General features: G+C 47.0%; 1 protein-coding gene across 1 annotated transcript in view; it reads right to left on the bottom strand.

The window, feature by feature from the left end:
- The window catches only part of ATP5F1E (ATP synthase F1 subunit epsilon), a 16,924-nt gene extending 15,382 nt beyond the window's left edge, over window positions 1-1,542 (bottom strand). Inside the window, exon 1 of the mRNA XM_006141858.2 lies at window positions 1,530-1,542. The gene's annotated coding sequence lies outside the window, so the exon portion shown is untranslated. The remainder of the gene's footprint in view (window positions 1-1,529) is intronic.
- Window positions 1,543-23,704: the final 22,162 nt, after the last annotated feature.

Genomic DNA, 23,704 nt, shown 5'->3' with positions numbered 1-23,704 from the left:
CTCGGAGCAGCGCGTCCGGCGGCCGGAGTGGGCGCTGTGCTGCGCAGGCGCGAAGGTGAACGTGCAGCCCTGACCACCGGGTATCGCTGAGTCGGGCCCAAGCAGTACCTCCTGTCTACCTCTAGTTCTGGCCCAGCTCTCCTTCGCCTGGCCTTCCGAGGCTCATGGGCGCCTCCACTCAGCTCACTGTCATGGATAAACCTCGAAATGTCCACTTGAGCAAGTTTTCAGGGCGCCCTTGCTAGAAAGTCCCTCCCACCTCCTGTCTGAACCGAGGCTATACGGGCCACAGTAACTGACCATCAGCCAGCCAGGTCATCTCTCCTGCCCCGCCACCTGGAGAGGTCAGGACCTCGCGAGTGCAGGCAACTGGCTACCATTCAGCTCTGGTCAGCCCATCTGCCCCTGAGAGGTCATGACTTTGGGGGCCACAGGCAACTGACCACCAATCAGCTCAGCTCATCTGGCCTACGCCGGTGACGTCAGGACCTCAGTGGGGACCAGACAAGGGACTGCAGTCGCTGCCCCGCGAACAGGGTGCTAGGGCAGGTGGAACACGGCCCGCTTAATCCCTGAGTGGGGAGGTCTGAGTGCCTCCATCACAACGTCAACATCCTGTTGCATTTTTCTTACTACGTCACCCTCTGGGATCACCTTGTGTATTTAACTTCCGCTCCAGGTATGCCCTCGAAGGTAAGGATCCCGTCCATTTTGATCAATAATGATTCGTAGAGCCTCCTAGGCAGTACTCAGTGATTATTGATTAAAACATGAAATAATATTTGTGGATCAAATTAATTAATTAAATCATTTAGTTTTCCAGCTAACGTCCACTAGAGGGTAAGTCCCTAAGGGCGAGGCTCTTACCAGACTTGTTAGAGGATGCCTCTGCACCTGCACAGTACTTCCTTGTTGTACAAATGGATGACTGATTAAAGGAGTGAGGAGGCAGAGGGGATGGGCATGCAGTTTCAGTGTGCAGTGGACACTGCCTGGCTTAGTTTTCAGGTCCCACCTGGTTGCCCTTAGACTCTCCACACCCTTCCACCCCCTAACAGAAAAATCTGCTGCTATAAAACAGTGGTAATGAAGGAAAATCTTTACATCTGTTTACTTAGAAGCTCGTGAGAAGTACTGCCTCATTCTCAGCTTGTTTGCTGATTTAAAACAAATAAAAGCCAGATTAATTTAGGAAGGAGGATACTTTTAAAAAAGTATCCAATCCTTTAATATACCTGTTTTTTAAAAAACAAGAAGATATTGGGGCCAACAGTTAGCATAATGGCTAAGTCGTTAGACTCCCACGTAGTCGACCGTGGTTCGTGTCCCTGACCCGGTGGCTTAAAACTCACGTCGACGCGTGTGCGTGTGTGCCCAAGATCCCAAGAGGCGAATGGAGGAGAAGGGATTGTGACGTGGCCATCCCCCCTGGGGGGTGATTTCTCGCTTTCTGTCTCTCTGCCTCCCTCTCTGTCTGGTGAGCACACGTGCCCTATAGCAAAAACCTCTCAAAAAACAAATTCCATTAGACAGGAAGGAAATAACATGGCTAGGTAGTTGTGAAGTGAAGTTTTTGATACCTAGCTTTTTTTTTTTAAGCCTACAATACGTGGAGTGATTTCTTGGGGAGATAATGCTTGAGGACTGCTGAGAACGCCTCAGCTTTGAGTAAGACGTGAAGTCAGCGCTGGCTGTTAAAAACACTAGTTCAGGAGCCAGCAGAGCACCCTGTCCTTGCATCCCTGGAGCCCTGTAAGACTGCTCACCATCTAGCATTCCTATCCTGTTTGTTTTTGAGAATGTTATTCTGTCCCCTATTTGAGGTTTCTGTTTCTTAAAAGTTGTGAAAATTAAATGCCACGTATTCTCCGTCCTCCATACCTAAATATGACCAGGCTGTTGCTTTTACTTACTGCACCTGGGGTTATGGGGCTGGTGGCATGCGACAGTGCACATTGCAGCCCAAGTGCCTTTTCCACATGTCTCATCTTGGTGGGAACAATGCCACCTCTGACTTGGATTTGGAGAGGTAGACCTTTACATGCATAGCCCCATGAGCTCCAAAAAGTTCGTGAAAAATACGTCTTGTGAAAAAAACTATGCATGGATTTCAACAGTTTTTGCACCAAAATAAACTCTTCCTTTGATTTTACTTTCCACAACCTTTTTGAAGTCCCCTTGTTTTATTGCCTGGATATTCACTCGAAAGCCACATAGTGGCTGCTGAATTAGTGGTTTCTAGCTACTTTGGCGGTGTGTTTTTGACAGTACCTCTCCAGAGATGAGACAGCATTAGGCGGTCCTTAGTTGGCTCTGCAGTTGACTAGGTGACGCACTCTTATGGCTCTTGTTCTGGGGATGACACACCCCTACATTCTTCCGGGGACTGGGATTCTCCCAGCCCTGTGCACAGGAGGAAGAATGCAACCACGCCTCTCACCTGCAAGGACCTTCCCAACACCTGGGAAGCCAGCGCATGGGGCAGGCATGGCCAGGATATTGAGAGAGCAGCTGTGTGTTCAGACCCCAGACTGAGTGAGCCTCTCAGGCCTCATGGAAGCCCTCGAGCAGGGAGTCCTGGATTGCAGAGGGGGCTGGCTGAGGGGCAGGGTCCTGTTTTAGCAGGCGCAGACACAGAGCAGGCGGTGGAGTCACATGCTCTGACTCAGCTCGCTTCCTTCCACGCTTCATGTACTCACACCCCAACTCCACGGCCCACACTGTCCCTCGCCCCGTGCATTCCTACTAGTCCCGCGTCAGTGTGGGTGATAAGAAATGCCTTTGGTCTGTGCCCAGTCCCTCTCGCCGAGCTCCCGCAGACTTGGGAGTCAGCATACACACCCATGTTTACGCAAGCAGAGGACTCAGGGTGGGGCCCCTCGCTGGTAAACATGGGCAGTCACCAGAAAGCCCAGGAGATGGAGGGTTAGTGGGTCGGAACGTCTGGCCCCAGTCACCAAACTCCAGGGAAGAGGCAGAGGGAGCTGGAGACCGAGCTCCACAGATGCGCGCGGACCCTGAGATCTGACCAGCTCTTAGGCTGGGGAGCACACCCACATGGCACACCCCGACCCTGTGGGCCATCTCGTCCCCACTCCATGCATCTCCTCATCCGGATGTGCAAGAGTATCCTTTATAAGAAACAAGTAAACGTGTCTCTGTGGGTTCGGGGAGCCATTCTCATGAGTCGTCAAAGCCCAGGTGGGTCTGGTGGGCACCCGCCTGCAGTTGGCCAGGTGCTCGGGCCGCAGCTCAGGGTGGGGACTGGCCCCTGCTGTGGGCTGTCCTGAGCACTGAGCCCTTAAGTGTGGGGCTGAGCTCTCTCCAGGACACGGTGTCAAGAGGAAATGCTAGTGGAGAGTGCGGTTTGTGAGGGAGCCCCATGTGTAGTGTTTGATGCGTCCCCATGTCCTGAGAGGAGGGCAGGAGAAGGCTGCGTGCTCTCGTCTGCACAGATGTACCTTAAATGACACTCTGTACCGTGACTGCCCATGGGGAGCCAGCACTGTTCCCTGGTGAATTCATAACGGTTGAAGAAAACAGTTACGCCGTGAGCGCCCTGGTGTCTTGGAATATTCTAGAAGTAGGTGTCTCTCACTTTAGGGCCATCTCCAGACTTCCTGGCTGCTTTTTTTTTTTACTCTTATTTTACTTTTATTTATTTATTTAAGGTTTTTGGCATAGTGCGTGCATCTGAGAGAAACAGAGAGAAGGGGAAAGTGAGAAATCACCCTGGTGGGGTGGCCACACCACAGTCCCTTCCCTTCCACTCTCCTGGGATTTGGGGCATGTACACACGCTTCTGGTGTGATTTTCAGATAGCCAGTTCCAGGACTTGCACCGCAGTGGACCATGTGGGAGTCCAGCACCTTAATCACCATGCCAACTGCTAGGCCCAGTGCCTTAACTGATCTGCTCTCTGCAAACTCCAAGCCACCTTTTCTCTGAGCCTCTCAGCTCTGGCCTCTCAGACTTTGCTGTGAACTCCTCTTCCCTCCCCTCTTTACGTGGCGCCTGCCCTCACTGGCTCTCTCTGGCTTTCTGCTGGGGCTCAGGGCGGGCCCTCACTCCTTTCCAACCCTTTGGCCTTTGTTCCCTTCACTTAGTGCATGAATAGCCTAGGCCACCCCTTGTGCCAGAACTCACTGCAGCAGCAGTTCTGGGGCTGTTCCCCGGGGCTTGGGCGCCATCAGGAGACAGGGTGGTTGCACTGGTAGGGAGGGTGCCCTGCTGCCCCCCCCACCCCCGTTTCCTGCTGCCCCTCCACAGCTGCACCGCCTCACACCCTTGAACTCTGTTCCTCTGTTCCTGTGCTCTCTGGCCCAAATGCACTCCCCTGCTGGCTCTGAAGAGAAGAGCCTTACTCACATCTCAGGATTCCGGCAGAGGCTCCTCTCCTCACCCAGCAGCCTGGCCCGGGCGCTCCCAGCTCACACAGTGCCCTGTACCTGCTCCATGCCCTGCTGTCAGCAGAGCCCTCACTGCGATGCCACGCAACCCGTGTCCACAGCCATGGGGTAAAGTGTAAAGCAGCCACTTCCGTGTTAGAGGCTGGGGGCTCTGGGTCCTCTGGACCCACTCTTCATCTTGGGACCTCGCTGTGATGTGGCCCTGTGGGAAGCAGGAGTCCGCCTAGCGTGTGGTCACTGCACGGTTACTGCTGACCCAGTCCTAGTTGGAAAAGGCCCCCAGTGTGGCTCCTTGTCTACAAAGCCAGTTTCCTGGCCGCCTCTCGCTGGGTGTCCAAGGCTAATGATGTGCCACAAGTGGTTCGAGAAGTGGAACTGAAAGTTGGGAAAAGATACAGAATTTGTGCACATTGGTGAGAATGGGAGTTAAGAGTGCTTCTTTTTTTAATTTTTTGGAGAGGATTTTGCTATAGGGTGCGTGCACTCGCCAGACAGACAGAGACAGAGAGACAGAAAGTGAGAAATCACCCCCCAGGGGGGATTGCCATGCTGTAATCCCTTCTCCTCCATTCTCCTCTTGGGATCTTGGACACGCACGCACACGCGCCCGGCGTGAGTTTTAAGCCACCAGGTCCGGGACTCGAACCGTGGTCGACTACATGGGAGTCCAGAGACATAGCCATTACGCTAACTGCTGGTCCCAAGAGCGCTTCTAACATGCTGGCCACTTCGCCGGTACGGGACTGTGGAATGAAGGCGGTAACCACTTGGGAAGAGAAGACTCACCAGGTTTGATTCCAAGGAGAAAGGCAATGATTTGGGCTCAGGATGTGGGGAGGTCCGGGGGAGACCAGTTGGGTCTGAGTATTTCTGTAAAGATGCCCAGCACTGCGGCAGGGCTGTGACGGTGCCACATATTGCATAGTGACAAGGCCATCATTTGGTTCATTCTATGTAGTAAGAATTCCATACGTTACAGTTTGAAATCTCAGTTATGTGTGTACATGTATCAAATGCACAAACATGTATAGTGTATGTACACACGTGTGTCTAATGCAGGGACATGTATAGTGTGTGTACACATGTGTGTCTAATGCAGGGACACGTATAGTGTGTGTACACACGTGTGTCTAATGCAGGAACATGTATAGTGTGTGTACACACAGGTGTCTAATGCAGGAACATGCATAGTGTATGTACACAGATGTGTCTAACTCAGGAACATGTATAGTGTATGCACACACATGTCTAATGCATACATGAATACAGTGTATGTACACGTGTGTCTAAAACATGAACACGTATAGTGTATGTACACATGTATCTAATGTAAAACGTGTATAGTGCAGGTACACACATATCTAACACACATGCATAGTGCACATACACACGTATCTAACGTGTACACGTGTATAGTGTTTGTACATACATGTATCTGTGTGCCTGAAGCTGCCCTCCTTTTGTTTTCATTTTTCAGGATCAAGTCTCAGTTACACTTTATTTTTCATTCTTTACTGTGAAGTTTCGGTGTTGATTTTAGGTGGATTCATTTTCATGTACTCCTTGGGTACCGATTTCACACCAAAAATGAGGAGTTTCTGCATAAGAAGCCGGGTTAGGGAAAAATGCAATACGGAGGGTGAGAAATACCAAGCCAGAGGTAGAGGAGGGGAGGGTGACACTCGAGCTTTCTTTTTTGTTTTGTTTAGTTTTTTTGAGGTTTTTGCTATAGGGCACTTATGCTTGCCTGACTGAGACAGAGAGACTGAGAGGGAAAGTGAGAAATCGCCCCCTTGGGGGTGGCCACGCTGCTAATCCCTCCTCCTCTATTCTTCTCTTGGGATTTTGTGCACGCCTGCATGTACCAGGTTGGGTCTGGGACTCAAAAACTGGCAGTCAGCCATGTGGGTGTGTAGAGCCTTGACCACCACGCCATCTGCTACCCCCAAACTCGAGCTGTTTCTAGAAAGCCCTACTGGTAAGGCTATTGGGCATGTCCTCACCTTTTCACAATGTCCCTGGGTGGCCTTTATAGAGTGGAAAGCCAGAGGGAGGTGACCAGCGGGACTCAAGCCTGAGCTCCAACATCCTCGACATCCCGGGGACTCCACCTGGCCATGAGGAGAGGCCAGAAAGCAGGTGGGGCTCAGATGCTTACCTGCTGGGGCCATGGAGCCCGCTCATTGTCCCTGTAAAGGGGACCTCTCCATTTCAAGACTCTCACGTTACTCCTTTTTATTAGTTTTGTTTTTGAAGACATGGTCTAGCCACGTCATAGCTCTCCTGCTTCAGCTCCCTGTGGCTGGAGCTCTGGTGTGCTCCTCTGTGCTCACACTTTAAACTGCACCAGGACTTGAACCCGGGCTCCCCAGGTGGTCCCAGTTTGCAGATCATGGTGTTGTACTGGCAGCCTGTGCCTCACGGCTTGGGCCTCCTTGCTCCTAATTTAACAAGAGTCTAAAGGCAGGTGCAATTGTGTTCTCACCAGGAACTGCCCAGAACGGCCCATCTATCTGATGCTTTTCCTTCAGTTTTCTGTCGACCTTAATATCTAGCCAAGTTATCCCTAAATTCCCATCATAAGTGGATCTCTTCTCCTGGGAGGGCTTTGAGTATTCCTGTAATTGCCCACCCCGAGAAATTAAGGGTAATTTCTTACAGCTAAATCAGTTTGTCTTATTAGCAGTCTTAGAACCAGGTGGTCCATATCGAAATTAGCTTTGCGCTCTTCCTATGCTAAAAACTTTTGGCACGGAAAGACTCTGTCATGGGCGCACACACAGAGGTGTAAAGCTGGCCAGCACGCCTTGCTGGGGTAGCGAGAAATGACACCATCGCATGTGTGCCCGAGGTGACCAGTTCTTGCTCTCCTTTCTTGCACTCTGTTTAAGTGCCATTGTTTGCTCAGGAGGTGGAGAGGTGGAAGAAAGCCCCCGGCCAACAGCCAGACCTGCAGACCAAAGGCGGCATCCAGATGAGTGGAGAAGCTGTCCGTCTGCACCCCCCCCCCCCCCCCGCTGCCTTTTTCTGTTATAGGGCTCGTGTACTTGCTGGAGGCAGAGAGGGAAAGTGAGACGACGCCCCTCAGGCTGGAGGACCACGCTGCAATCCCTCCTCCATTCTCCTCTCGAGATACTGGGCACGCATCCGACACTTTTCAGACTCTCGGGTTTGGGTCTCGAACTGTGCCGTTGGCCATGTGGCATCAGTGGCATTAACCACAACACCACAGGCTGGCCCTTCTTTCTTCTTTTCCCTCATAAAGGGAACTTCTTATTTGAAATCACCCAAACAGTGACCTGCTGTTTGGTGGCCAGGGCCAACACCGTGAGTGGGTCGAATGTGTGCGTTCCATGAAATCGAGGGGGAGAGGTGACAGTCTCTACACCGGGATTTATCCTCTTTGTGAGGAGCATAATTTGCTTCACAAAAGTGGGCAGAGCCTGACTGTCCTCACGGGGCTGGGCAGTTCCCCTCCACTTCACTGGAGGCAAGTGGACAGCTCTAAAGACAGACTGGGGCCTTGTGGGGGCTTCAGCCACAGAGGGCCTTGGGAAGCGGGGACGACCGGGTGCGCTGGCCTGGGGTGGACTCAGACAGCTCCTTTCTGTGTGGCCTACTCCCCCGACTGTCTCAGACCATTCAGACCTGACCTCTCGGTGGTCAGCATTGTAACATCAGGGTGAGGACAGTGGCGGCCACAGCCCTCTTCCAAGAAGCAGTTCAGCTGCTCCTGCTTCTAAAGGTCAAACCATTGCCTCCTTCCAATCCCAGGGCCTGGCTGGTCGATAGCAAGTGCCTGGCCAGCTCCTGGGATTCACATGCACCGTGGCCTCCAGAGCAGCCCAGGGCATGCCAGCGACGCTCTGTCACTTGCCAGAGTGCCATCTTGCAGGACAGGGGTAGGCCCTCTCAGTCCTGTCGACAGAAAACAGCTGAAGAGACACTGGCTCCTCTCCTGTCCGATTCCCGGCCTGCTCCTCTCGTCACCGGAAGTGGTTCGAAGAGCCAGCAGTGACACACCACCACACTACAACCTGCACTGTGTGACAGACTTTCCTTGTTTCCCAGGCTCCGGGAGGTGAGGCCAGCAATAGAGTGTACGACCTAGTGTGACCTTGCAGGTGGCCCCTTTCTAGTCATTTGGTGCTCCAGCATTTTCCTTCTGCCGTGTGCCTGAGTCATTTCAGTGAAAGACTGACCTGGATTGCGGGCATCTAAGCTAGAACCAGCGTGCTGAGTGGCTGGCCCCAGTGGCAGGCATGGCCTTGGGATACTTTGTCACCTTGGACACCTTGGGAGAGAAGGCACAGGATGTCAGCTTCCATTCCCACTGTGTTCTTGCACCCTCCTTCTAAACCAAGATGCGTGTCCCTTCTCGCTCTCTGCCTATCACATGGAGACGCTCCAACTTGACTTTGGAAATCTGCCCAGAGACTTTTCCCCCACAGGGTATAAACCGAGGCCATTCTAAACTACAAAGGAAACCAAGTTTCGGTTGGGAGGAATCCAGGGTTTGGATCATTTCAGTTCTGGTGAGAGACAGCGTGTGGACAGGAAGAATGCCTGGCAGTCCCCTCCGGAGAGATGGTCTGTTTCGTTCACAAGTACACTCGGGGCCCACACATGGACCTAGCACAGTGCCTAGCACATAGTAGCTGATCAATAGGCAGTTGTCGGTGAAGAGGAAGCCCTGGCGTTCGGTGACACAATGCCTTATTTGTCAACGAGGGTCAACCAACCAGTTTAAGAACCTGGATAGTTAGGAGAATTTGAAACTTGCAAGGCAGAACAAGAATGTCCCAAAGGCAGAAAGAACACAAGGGGACAGGAGAGAACAAGGGGTGCCCACATCTGAGCAGAGCCCTGCCAGCACTGTGGGTACCACTGTCAGGTCTAGGGAGACCAGAGCAGAGAGCAGAGAGCAGCACTTCCAGCAGGTCCCAGCTAGCAGTGCAGAGCTGGTCTGACGAGAGGCCATTGCCTGCAGCCCAGACCACCTTCATTTGAGAGAACAGCTGTTTGCTTGGGCCTGAGGCCGAGAAGGGCACGCTGAGCCACGTGTCACTGGTGAACCCGTGCACGGCCCTGTTAGGATGTGTGCCCAAGTGTGCGACGAGCAGGTAGCCGACTGGCCCCTGCATACTGCTTTACTGGTGCCCTGCAAGTTTGTTTCGTGCCAGGATGTCCCCAAATCCACCTGCTCCTCCTTCCATTTTTCATCAGAGAAGTATTCGATAAATGCCTCTACTGTAACTGCTGGGAAAGGGAGGAAGTAAGACTTTTTCTTTTTTTTTTGTAAGAGAGATTTTTTGCTATAGGGCGTGTGCGTTCACCAGAGAGAGAGAGAGACAGAGAGACAGAAAGCAAGAGATCATCCCTCAGGGGGATGGCCACACCACAATCCCCTCTCCTTCATTTCCACTCAGGATCTTGGGCATGTACGCACATGCACCTGACATGAGTTTTTAAGCATCCTGGTCTGGGACTTGAACCATGGTCAACTATGTGAGAGTCCAATGATGTAATCATTATGCTATCTGCTGGCCCCAGAAGTAAGACATTACCATTAAGAGCTAGGACTGTGAAGTGAAGCAGAAGCACTCGTAGAAAACACCCCGTTATGGGCTGTGGGTTTCACTGGTGATGATGTGTTTATTAGCACTTACAGGTCCAGCGATCATGAAGGAGCCTTGCAGTCATACCAACTTTTCCTTCATACACGTTGGACGTCTAGCAGATGGGGAAACCGAGGCACTAGATGCTTGTGTTGAGACTCTCTGGAATGCGGTTAAGGAAGCCACAGTCTACACTGCCAGTCATTTCCTTCTCTGCCTTGTCTGTTCATGAAGAGTAATCACGTGCAAAAAGCCTGCCTTAGGAAGTGATTCCAGTGGTTTCTCATTTCTTCAAATGGCACTGAGTGTAATTCTCCATAAAATGAGATCCTCAAATAGGTTCAGTTATTTACATCACCCAACTGGTGCCTTCAGCAAAATGCATTCAGGTGTTTACAGTTTTTATAAGATCAATCAACACTCAGGACCAGCAGTTAGCATAATGGCTATGTTGCTGGACTCCCATGTAACTGACCAAAGTTCGAGTCCCGGACCCGGTGGCTTAAACTCACGCCGGGCGCATGTGCATGCGTGTCCAAGATCCCGAGAGGAGAATGGAGGAGAAGGGATTGCAGTGTGGCCATCCCCCCTGGGGGGTGATTTCTCGATTTCTGTCTCTCTGTCTCTCTCTGTCTTTCTGGTGAGTGCACGCACCCTATAGGAAAAAGCCTCTCCAAAAAAAATAAATAAATAAAAAGATTAATCAGTATTCCTGAGGGATATAGATTAAAATGATACTTTGGGTAATTGTGATTTATTTGAAAAGTTAATATACAATTGTTTATATCTTATTCAAAATTAATTGAAAAAAAAAACCAAAAAAAACAGTAATGGAAAAATCCAATTTAAATTAATTCAAAATATGACATATCTAGGAAGAAATCTTAATAAATCTTAATAAGAGATTCATGGGACCTAAGTGAAAGAACTTGTAACATCTTTCAGAAGTACCTAACAGGAAATTTGAATAAAAGAAGGCATACCAGGGACCAACAGTTAGCACAATGGCTATGTCGCTGGACTCCCATGTAGTCGACCGTGGTTTAAGTCCTGGACCCGGTGGCTTAAACTCATGCTGGGCACGTGTGTGTGTGTGTGCCCAAGATCCCGAGAAGAGAATGGAGGAGAAGGGATTGTGGTGTGGCCATCCTCCCCTGGGGGGTGATTTCTCGCTTTCTGTCTCTCTCTGTCTTTCTGGCGAGTGCATGCACCCTATAGCAAAAACCTCTTTAAAAAAAAAAAAAAAAAAGGCATACCAGGCCCCTAGGCAGAAAGATGGACTTTGTTTTCAGTTCTCCCTAAATTAGTTTAGTAAAATTCCAGTCAGAATCCCAGTGGGGTGCTCTTGGAAAATGACAGAGTGACTCTGACGTTCATTTGGAAAAGTGAAGAGGGGAAGGGTGCCGAGCGTTAGAAAGGGAGTGGGGAGTCAGACCTACCGCGGGCTACAGCACTTCGCGTAGCCACAGTAGTGGGGAGTCAGACCTACCGCGGATTACAGCACTTTGTGTAGCCACAGTTGCTCAGTTAGTGCAATACCGGGCAAGAATGAGCAGAAAACATGGAGAGCTTTAAAACCAACCTTCATATGCATTTGTTTCAATTGGCATTTCAGGGGCCAGCAGGTGACATGGTGGTTAGGGCAATGAACTCTCTCTTATGGCTGACTGTGGTTTGAGTCCTGGACCTGGCATCTTGCTTTCCCTCTCTCTGGTGAGTTCATGTGCCTTATAGCAAATTAAAATAATAATAATAATAATAAAATTAAATAAATAATTATTTAGAAAAATAAACTGGTATTTCGAATCCAAGGGGGAAAGGATAGATTAGTGAGTAAGTGGTACTGGATACTCAGTTAAGTGGAAAAACAGACATTCGATTTATCTCAGGTGTACATCTAAAGCAGTCCTAGATTAACCAAATAAACAAATGTTAAAAATTATTCACTTAGATTTAGCTACATACATAGGACAGCTTTACATATATACAAAGTATCAAAACCAGCATTAAAAGGAAAATACAGCATGGAAGTATTCACCATCCATTTGATAGATTAAGAGTTAATTTTCTTAATATACGAAAATGTCCTATAAACCATTAAAAGCTTACTAGAACCCTTTGAAAATAAGAATACCTGAACAGGTAACTGGAAGAACGCATACAACTGGTGACTACTGTTGGCGTGTAAACATGTCCCTCCACACTAGTGATCAAATACACATAAATGAAGGCAGTATGCTGGGCCAGCAGGTGGCATGGAGGCCGGGGCCCTGGATCCCACGTGGTGCACAGTGCGATTCAAGTCCTGGATGGACCTAGCAACTTGAAAATCATGCTGGGTGCATGTGCATGCACGCCCAAAATCCTGAAAAGAGAATGGTGGAGAAGGGATTGCAGTATGGCCATTCCCCCTGGGGGATGATTTCTCACTTTCCCTCTCTGGCAAGCATGTGCCCCATTGCCAAAAAAAAAAAAAGTCACTGTTGGCCCACAAAATGAGCAAATCGGAATGCAGGCTTTATTCCCAGTAGGTGAGTGTAAAGTGGAACACGTGCTTTCATGTTCTTGTATCGGAGTGTAGATTGGCAGTCTTTCCGGAGAGCAATTTGCCAATATCTATGAAGAGTCTTGAAGGTTCCTCCTTCCCCAGCGATTCCCAGGGCAGGGCCTACCCTAACAAAACACTCAGAAGGATGAACAAAGATCTAAGTACAGAATCATTTTTATAATTTAAAGTTGGAAAAACCATAGCGCTAGAAACTGACCCACTGGTTGGGTCATCAAGGAGCAGAGCAGTCTTTCAAGAGTTGGGAAGAGCAGTGCGGGAATTCTGGGGAGGCGGCGGCACGGGGTGGTGGAGTCTACCCTGGTGTGGCTGGGGGGGGGGGCCGGGGAGAATGAGGACAGGAGGCCTGGAGATCATGCACGGGGCTGTCACTCTCGGGAGAATGTCAGACGTTAGGACTTCATGTTCTCTCAGGTGCCTGTGAGGTGCTTGTAAGTGACAGCCAGGTGCTACAGTTGTTCAGATGTCGAGTAGCTTTGGGTCCGCACTGTTGAGTTGTGATGTGACTCCACGCTAATGAAGATCCAGCAGTGTTTCTTAGGAAGAAAATGAAGAAAGACCCTTCCTAAGTAACTCAGTTGATTTCTTTGTATGATGTGAATTAAGTGCTGTTCTAAAACAACCTTATTGGGACTTCAATCAGTAGGGGTGCACCAATGCTGGGAATTCTAACCATAATAAAGAATAGTGCTTTTTTATTCATCTTATGGTCTTTATCCTGGCCACCATCTGTCTTAGTTACTGCCACACCCACCACCAATTATAAAACTAGGTTTTAATAAGAGCTAACTTAATGTTGCTATTTACCGGTTTGTTGGAAAAGTCATGATGCATTTTTGCATAGAATAATACAGAAAAATATGTCATGACTTTTCTGATCACCCAATATTACAGTTGTTAAATGTAAGTATGACATTTTGAGAAATTGGCACTATATGAAGAAGACTTTAGATCGTGCTATCATTTACTCAGGACAAGTAAGAACATACTAGAAAAAAAATTGAGGTCATACTTCAATAGTCCATGTAGACATTAATATTATAATTGGAACAAGAGTAATAATGACCTAGAGGGAAATGATATTATCTTCATAAGGATTCATTAAAAAGAAGAACTTGGTTGGAGCCAGCAGGAAGTGTGGAGGTTAAGGTGCTGGAATCCACATGGCTAGGTCTGTGGTTTGAGTTCTGGACCCAGTTGCTTGAAAATCATGCCAGACACATGTGTATGTGCCCAAAATCCCAAGAGAAGAATGGAGGAGAAGAGACTGCAGCATGGCCATCCCTCTTGGGGGTGATTTCTCATTTTCCCTTTTTCTTGGTCTCTCTGTCTCCCACAAGGACATCAGTGCTATGGCAAAAATAAAACAGAAAGACAGAAAACAGGCCAGCAGGTGATGTTGTGGTTAAGGCACTGGACTGCCACATAGCTGATGGTGGTTCAAATCTCAGACCCAGGGGCTTGAAAACTATGCTGGGCATGTGGGTGTGTGCGCCCAAGGTCCCAGGAGGAGAATGGAGGAGAAGGAATTGTGGTGTGCTCATTCCCCCTGTGGGGGGATTTCTCACTTTCCCTCTCTCTGTCACTCTCTGGTGAGCACACACACCCTATGGTTAAAGCTTTAAAAATAAAGAAAGAAGACTTTTAGAACATTATTTTTTCAAAGGTTTTTTTTTTTATGAAATAGAATTAACAAAATGCTTTATTGACATTTTAAAGAAGACAGAAAACTGTAGTTGAGTACAAGTATTGAGAAAACAAAATTCGTTTTGTATATGGCATTTTGGGTGCAAAAGAAACTTGACTGGCCTATTTGGAATGTGAAGAAGGTAATTAAAAATATTGTATCAGAATAATATGTCTCAGGGTCAAAATATAAGAAATAGGAATCAGCATTTCATGAAAGAAAATGAACAACTACAGAACTCAAAAAAGCCTGATCTAAATAGCAAGAGAAAGTTATCTGTAGAAGGGAAGAGTTCAGAAACTTGGAGCTGCCTGTTTCAGTAGACTGTACTGTGCTCTTTCAAAATTTTGATAAAGAGTATCATGACTAGCCTCCCCTTGGATTCTCTTAAAATGGCTATAATGTGGCATAAAACAAAGAAAGGTATTAGCTGTGAAAATGATTACTCAAGTAAATCAAATTCAATAAAAAGTTTAAAAACTTTGCAGAAGGAAAAAGGATAAAACTGAAATAAAATGGAGAATACCAAGGCCAGCAGGTGGTGTAGTGATTAAGTCATTGGACTGCCACATGGTTGACTGTAGTTCTAGTCCCAGACCTGGCATCTTGAAACTCAAGCGTGCATGTGCGTACATGCCCAAAATCCCAAGAAGAGAATGGAGGAGAAGGGATTGCCATGTGGTCATCCCTCCTGAGGGGTGACTTCTCACTTTCTGTCTCTCTCTGTGTCTCTGGCAAGTGCACATGCCCTATACCAAAAATCTCTCTCTAAAAAAAGAAGAAAAGGGAAAATACCATGCAAAACACTCATTAAGAGGCAAAGATGCTCAAAAGTGTTTCTAAAAGATTTTGAACATTGTACTTTTTATGAATAACACACTTATAAAAAGTCAATCTAAAATTAAGTTTCTACATAGGTTTATCAATAGCAATGATAGTATAGGAACGGAAAAGCAGTAATGTTATAGATAAGCTGAAGCATGTAAGTGAAATAATGGGTGGTTATGCAAAGATCAGTACGGTACATACTGAAGATTTAATGATTGTGAATTTATATGCACCGAATAACTTAGCAACAGAATACACAAAGTAAAGAATGTAAGAACTTCAAGTAGAAACTCTCAGAACAATCAGTTATAGGGTAGTATTAACTTTTCTATACTTAAGATCACAACATGTAGACAAAATTATGTAGTCTAGAAATGAGGTATGCCTTCTTTAGAATTACACAGAGAATATTTAAAAAATTATTAATTGCTGATTTACCTAAAATTAAGTGAATAAATCTCATCAGGCTACATTCTGACCAAAATACAATTAAAATTAGAAATTGAAAGCTTTGTGAATAAACATAAAATTGCAAATTACTGTGATATTTTAAAATATTCTCCTAATGAACACCTGAGACAGCAGAAAAAAAAAAACCAAGAATTCATGAGTGATAATTTAGAAAATAATCATAGTAATATACTATATATAAAATTTATTGAATTAATGCTTAGGGGAAAAGTCAATAAGAGGTTCAAAATTTTTTTAGAATGATTTATTTTTATTTATTATTATTTTCAAAATTTGCTTTAGGGCACATGCACTCACCAGAGAGAGATAGGGCAAGATAAAGAGAGAGAAAGGGAGAAGGCAAGCGGACAGATCCGGGTCACATGGGAGTCCAGCTCCTTAACCACCACGCCACCTCCTGGTCCCCAAGCTTCAAATGTTTATATTTCTAATTAAATTAAAAAATTTTAAAGGTTTTTTTCCATTTGCCCGAAAGACAGACAGACATAGTGAGAAAGAAAGTGAGAAATCACCCCCCCCCAGAGGGTGGCTTGGCCATCTGCAATCCCTTCTCCTCCATTCTCCTGGGAGAATGTGCCTGGCATGATTTTCAAGCCTCCAGATCCAGAAGTCAAACCCCAGTGGGCCAAGTGGGAATCTAGCAGCACTTCAGTCACTCACCCCTGCTGGCCTACACACCTGGCATGACTTTCAAGCCACCAGGTCTGGCACTCAGACGGTGGAGTTGGCCATGTGAGAATCCAGCACCCCAACCACTACACCACCTGCTGACCCCTTCACATGTTTTTATTGTTAAAATAAAAAAGAGAAAGTAAGAGAGAAATTATTGAGCTTAAAGAAGAAGAGAAGACAATGAAAGAAATGAGATAAACCCATAAATTGGAAAGCAAAAAAACAAAACAAAAAGGTAAACAAAAGCAAGAGCAATTAATTGAAATTCAGTAACAGAGAAAGCTCTGATGGATCTAATGTAGAAAAAACGAAGACACACATACAAATAGAAATTGGGAAATACCAGTAGAAACTATAGAAATAAAAGTGTGAAGACATACATGTTTATAATATGCTACTGTATTTGTAATTCTCAAGGAAACGAGTAGTTTTTATATCAAATAGAAGTTTCTAAAGCTGATGCAAGATGAAAAAGTCTTTATAAAGTCTTTATCATAAATATAAATAGGAAAATATTGAATAAAATTCATCCAAAGAGTAATTAGAGTACCAAGCAAAATGCATCCCTGTAATTCAGAGACGGTTCAATATTATAAGAGATACTTAAAAGTGATTAGACAAAATTCAACACACGTTCCAAATACACTTACAAAAAAAAAGGACTAGAAGTATACTTTCTTAAAATATGAATATTTTTTAAAAATTGAAATGTTAGTCAATGGACAGTTCTGTGTTTCTGTAAAAACAGAATGAAATTAAGATGCTGCCTTAGGGTGAGCAGTTGGTGTGGTAGTTAAGGCATTGGACTCCCACATGGCCGACTGTGGTTTGAGTCCCAGACCAAGTTGCTAGCTTTCTCATTTTCTCTCTCTCTTTCTTTTTCTTTCTCTTTGTCTTTCTCTGGTGAGTACATATGCCCTAAAGCAAATTTAAAAAATAATAATGATAATCAATCAGATTAAATAAATAATTCTTTAAAAAAGATGCTGCCTTAATTTAATATTATTTTATAACATACATTCAATAAAATAAAATCCAAAATTTAGAGGTAAGAATATATATTGGCGGGACCAGCAGATGGCATAATGGTTACTTTGCTAGACTCCTACATAGTTGACTGAAGTTTGAGTCCTGGACCTGGCGGTTTAAAAGTCATGCCAGGCAAGTGTGCATGTGTGCCCAAAATCCCAAGAGGAGAATGGAGGAGAAGGGATTTCAGCATGGCCATCCCTTCTGGGGGATAATTTCTCACTGTCTTTCTGTCTCTGTCTCTCCAGTGAGCACACGCACCCTATAGCAAAAATCTCTCAAGAAAAAAAATGTATATATATACATATATGTATATATATGTATGTATATATATTAGATATGTAGAGACAAAATTACCCATTTTCAAGTGATTACAAAATGTAAAGAGCCTGCTAAAACTTGCTGGACTTAGAAGAAACCCCTAAAGTTAATAGTATTCCTATGTGCCAGCATTACCCTCTCATTAGTCATACCAAGAAAGAGGGTAAAATCCTCAGAATAAACCTAGCAAGGAACAGACGTGTGAAACCACTGAGCGATCTCCCCGAAGTCCCGGGAAGACTAGGGCGGAGCCATGCTGTGTGTTAGAAAGGGGTAAACTCTCCACACCCAATGGGAACCCCTAGAACGCATCAACCAGAGCAGATAAAGCAAAATGCTGAAGTATATAATGACGGAATCCATTAGAAAACACTGGTTCTATGAGAACATAATTTAAGAGATGATGAGCTCTGCTGGCAGAGATGGGCTCACCGTGGAGCCAATAAAGCTTAAGTAAGCAGATGCCCATTGCCCTGGGAGGGGCTCTGGTAACATATTTCCAGTCATATGTTCTTGCAAATTTTACATGAGGAAATACACCTTTTTTTTTTTTTTTTGCCATAGGGTCCGTGTGCTTGCCGGAGAGATAGAGACGGTGAGAGGGAAAGTGAGAAATCACTGCCCCAGAGGGGATGGTCACACTGCAATTCCTTCTCGTCCACTCTCCTCCTGGGATTTTGGGCATGCACACCCATGTGCCAAGTGTAGGTTTCAAGTGGCCAAGTCCATGACTTGAACTGCAGTCGGCTATGTGGGAGTCTAGCGCCTTAACCACCATGCCACCTGCTGGTCCCTCAAATAGGCTTTCTTTATGAGACCTCCTCCCAATTGGATAAGCTTCAGGTGCCATGGTACTTGAACCTAACAAGCCAGGTGTAAAATTATATTATGACTCTATAATAATTAAAAGATCACCCAAGTGGTGTAGGAAAGTAGATGAAGAGAGTAGGAAAAAGCCAGAAGTGAGTCAAATGATTTGTAGAATTTAAGTTCATGGGAAAGCCTCACAAACGTGATGAAAACACAGGACGTAGCGTGTGCTCTTGAGTACCGTGTGGGCACGCTCAAGGTTCAACGGCAGGTGTGACGTGGGCATCAGTCTTAGAGGTCAGAACGGGCACTGGCGATGCCGGGCACACGTACTGCAGGGCTTTGCCCGACCTGACGCCGGCCCTGCCGACCGTTGGAACCGGGAGCACACTTGCGTCGCAGCTTCTGTCAAGCCTCACAGGATTTGCCATTGAGTCTGAGAGATTTACTCTAGACCAGACCTTCTAAGGGTTGAAGCAATGAGACGACCAAACCTTCGACTAACTAGACTGTATTGCACTCTTATAAAATGAAAATTAGGAGCCAGCAGGTGCCATAATGGTTAAGGTGCTGGACTCGCATGGGGTCGCCCATGGTTTGAGTCCTGGACCCGGTGACTTAAAACTCACACCAAGTGCATGCGCATGCATGCCCAAATCCCACGAGAAGAATGAAGGAGAAGGAATTGCAGTGTGACCATTCCCCTTAGGGTGATTCCCTACTTTCTGTCTGTCTCTTTGGCGAGCACACGTGCCCTGTAGCAAAAATCTCTCTTTTTTTTAAAAAAAGAATTATTTATTTAATTTTATTTTTTCATTAATTTATTTTAATTTGACCAGACAGACAGACAGACAGACACACACACACACACACACACACACACACACACACGTGCACAGAGAGAGAGAGAGAGAGAGAGAGAGAGAGAGGGAGGGAGGAAGAGGGAAGGAGAGGGAAAGTGAGAAAGCAAGCCACTAGGTCAGAGACTCAAACTATGGTCAGCCATGTGGGAGTGTCCAGTGCCTTAACCACCACGCCACCTGCTGGTTCTTGCAAAAATCTCTTTAAAAAAGTAAAATAAAAGTTAACAAAAATCAGAAAGGAAACAACTACTTGGGAAACAATGTAGATAAAATCTGACAGGGATGATATTTAAAGAAGTCCCTCTGATAGAGAACAGGGAGTGCACAGTAAACAGACAAGGGTCTGACAAGGACACTTCGCACAGAGGAGGGAGTAGAGCAGCACACAAAGAGGCGCCAGCCACTGCGTTAGTGCAGAGGTGCTGTGTTAGTGCAGAGGCGCTGTGTTAGTGCAGAGGTGTTGTGTTAGTGCAGTTAGTGCAGAGGTGCTGTGTTAGTGCAGACGTGCTGTGTTAGTGCAGAGGTGCTGTGTTAGTGCAGTGTTAGTGCAGAGGTGTTGTGTTAGTGCAGTTAGTGCAGAGGTGCTTGTGTTAGTGCAGAGGTGCTGTGTTAGTGCAGAGGTGCTGTGTTAGTGCAGACGTGCTGTGTTAGTGCAGACGTGCTGTGTTAGTGCAGACGTGCTGTGTTAGTGCAGAGGCGCCCTGCCGTGTTAGTGCAGTTAGTGCAGAGGTGCTGGCCACTGTCTTCGTGAAAAGGTGTGGGCTACTACGTTAATGAAAGAAGGGCCACAATGGGAAGCTGGGTGCCACATAAACCATCCACATTAGCACAGGTGTGTAAAAGACGCCTCCTGCTGGGTGACTGCGGCCGCACTGCTGACTGTGCGATGCAGGTAACAATCTTAACAGAAATAAGAGAAATAATGGGGCTGGCCCGTGGCACTGTGGTTAGAGCAGCCAGTTGACTTACCAGGCAGTTCAAGTCCTGGATCTGGTGGCTTCAGAAACAGACCGGGTGTGCATGTGTGTGTGCCCAGAATCCTGAAAGGTGGGGGAAATGGGGGACAGGGGTTTTAGCGTGACCATCTCCCATAGAGGGTGCTTTCTCTCTGTCTCTGTCTCTGGCTCTCTCTACCAAGTGCATGTGCCTCCTGGCAAAGAATTTTACAAAAGAAATACATATAAAAATAGGGAAGGGACCAGTAGTTGGCATAATGGCTATGTCGCTGGACTCCCATGTAGTCGACTACAGTTCGAGTCCCGGACTCAATGGCTTAAACTCAGAGATAGAGAGACACAGGGAGATAAGCACCCCCTCCGAGGTCTTCACGCTGGGATCCACCCTTGTCCCAGCCATCCTGGAGCATGTGCACGTGTGTTGTGATGCCCTGTACACAGGACCTTGCCACGTGGTTCTGGCTGGGTTTCTGCTGCACCAGCAGCTCGGATGATCAGATACAATAATGTACTCTTTCTTTTTTCTCCCCCTTTATTTTATTTTTTTTAATTTAATTTTCTTTTATACATTCAATCATATTATTTGGCACATGTGCTGGCAGGGGGTGGGGCAGTGAAAGCACCCCTTCCCAATGAGGGACAGTCGCACTGCAATCCTTTCTCCTCTCTTCCTCCTTCAGGATTTTGGGCATGCACACACATGTGCCTGGCATGTTTCTCAAGCTATCAGGTCTGAGACTTGAACCGGGCAGTCTGTGTTGGATGTAGTCACCTTAAATATTGACCACTGGCTGGCCGGAGATAACGTGTTCTTTCGTGCGTGCATTCATTCAGCCACTGGCATCTGTAGTTGCCGGGTGCCAGCATGGGTGCCAAGTGTACCGTGGTGAGCACGGCAAACCCAGCCAGCCGTCCCCTTCCCAGATGGAGCTGAGAGTCTATGAGGGGCTTGTCATGTGGCGACCATGCCGCAGGCCTCAACAAACACTAGTGCTGTGATCAGTAGTTAGGCGCTTGCTGGCCGGAGTGCGCTCCTTGCAGGTGGCCCCACATTTGTATTCCTCCTTTGTGTCCTCTGCATAAAACAGAGGCTCAGATGAATGTTCCCGCCGCTGGACGGATGGAGGAGCGCGAGCATAAATGTTTACGGGAGGGTAATTTGTCTTAATGAACAACCCGACGCCTCGCTGTCCAGCATGAGAGGAGTGGCTGAGCAAGTCCTGTCTAGTCATTCTGCGGCAGAGTCTGCACCATTAAAATGGAACATTACGAGGATCATGAGAGACACAGCAAAATAGTTGATATAATATTACTCAGGGACAAACGCAGAATACAAAGTAGCAAATCCTTCACTTTTATAATTGTAAGTCCAGAGTCAGAGGAAAGATGGAAAAACAAACATATTTTTTTTATTGCAGTAGGGGGACCCTGGGTGAATTACACAATTCCTTTAATGATTCCAAGGGATTGCATTGGCCATAAAATAGCAAGCAGGGATGCTGGTGGCTATGCACAGGGGTAGGCCGTTTCATTTAGATGAGTTTTTTGCCCTTGAAGTATAACTTATAAACAGCAAAGCGCACTGGGACGGACACTCACCGAGCTCTGGCTCCATCTCCACCTGCTGCTCCTCTACCCAGATCAGTCCTAGAGCACCAGATGTGGTTTCAGTGGGACAGAGAGTTTTGGTGTTTATTCTGAGGGTCGACATAAAATTAACAGAAGACACCACTGTCTTACCAATGGGAAGATAGAATGTTAAAATGAGTAAAAACAACAGAGAACGAAGAGCCCATTTTTAGATGGAGGTCAGAAGTTGACAGATTTTCTGAGGCAAAGTAATCAGCCCCTCCCCCCAGCACCTTTTTGTGCTAAATGGAGGAAAAATCACTTTGGAAGATGATTCCTCATAATGTGCATAACTACAAATACACCCCACAAAGTAAGATGCGGAAACTCACTTTTCCTTTCAGCAAGGTAAACAAAGCACAGAACTATCACAGGGTCGGGGCACTCCAGTCTGGGCTAGGGAGGGGAGGCTGGGCCCCGGCCCCAGGTGGGGCTCGAGGGCAGTGCAGACCTGCCTCTGTCCTCGCCCTCCCTCTGCTCTCTTCCAAAATGCGAACACACATTTACATAGTCCTCGCACAGCCCTCCAGCTCCCAAACATAGACACTGATGCCTTGGATAGTTTCACCGTGTTTTCCTTTCGGTTGGAAATCTATCTGGAGTGTTGTTTGACTGTTTTATCTGTCTTTCTCTACACGGCCTCTTAAATTGCTCCTGCAGATGCTAAGCTCTCTAGAGACGGGAGACAGGCATGAAGCTTGCTGCTGGACCGAGCGAGGCCCCCCCGTCCGTCCGTGTCTGCGTGGGCGCTGAGTGGTGCTGCACGACGGCAGTGAGTCACCGGGAGTTAGGGATGTGGAGGAGGGCAGATCGGAAAGGGCTCTCACACCCCGGGAGAGGCATGCAGGTCAGGAATCATGACGTCAGCCTGAAACCAGTCTTTAAAAATAGTGAAACTCCTCTATGAATCAAAGTGGTTCTATGGGGAAAAATGAAATCGATAATGGGAGGTGACACTGCTTTGCAAAAGAAGGTAATTTAGGCCTGGAGGAAAGCAGAAGGTACAAATCAGACTACCCAGAGACGTGCTTAAGTATTCGCAAACTTATCAGGAACAATCGAGTGAGCTTAGCATTTGCATGCGATAGCTAAAGAAAGTGGCTGCAGGACAGAGGACAGCGGAGATCCTGGCTCGCTCCCCACTGTGGCTGCCTCTGCAGGAGTAGCCACGGTCACCACCTGCCATGGCCCCTGAGCGGAAATAATTCAGGCTTGCGTGCCAGAGGGTGCGGACCACTGCACTTGAGTTGCTGAAGCCGTTGGCGTTAACTCCAAAGGAAAAGGGGTCTGTGTCTGCTGTGTGGTGATTCAACACGCCCAGGCTTGGAGAGCCCAGGCTACCCAGTCTCTTGTGCCAGGGGCCAGCAGGTGGCTTGATGGTTAAGGCTCTGGGTTCCTGCATGGGCCACTGTGGTTCCAGTCCCAGACCTGATGGCCTGAAAATCACGCCAGACACATGTCCATGCATGCCCAAAATCCCAGCAGGAAAATGGTGAATGGATTGCAGCATGGCCATCCCCTGGGGGGGGCGGTTCTCACTTACCCTTTCTCTGGCTCTCTCAGTCAAGCACACATATTCTATGGCAAAACCCTAAGACAAAACAAAACAAAATCCCCAAAATACATGTGCCCAGCAAGCCAGAGCCAACCTGACTTAAGCATTAATATCATCGTTTACTTCTCTTGGTAGAGAATAGAATCTATTAGTTAACTATTCCAAAATATCCCCCTTTCCCAAGAAAATCTGTGAATTCTATTCAATGGTAGTTGAATTTTTTAGTGAATGATTCTATACAAGCATGCAATCATGAAAATGTTTAAGTAATAACAACACTGGACACACAG

The sequence above is a fragment of the Tupaia chinensis genome, unplaced genomic scaffold (genome assembly GCF_000334495.1).
Source record: "Tupaia chinensis unplaced genomic scaffold, TupChi_1.0 Scaffold000066_1, whole genome shotgun sequence".
NCBI lineage: Eukaryota > Metazoa > Chordata > Mammalia > Scandentia > Tupaiidae > Tupaia > Tupaia belangeri.
This window is presented reverse-complemented; position numbering and strand designations above follow the sequence as displayed.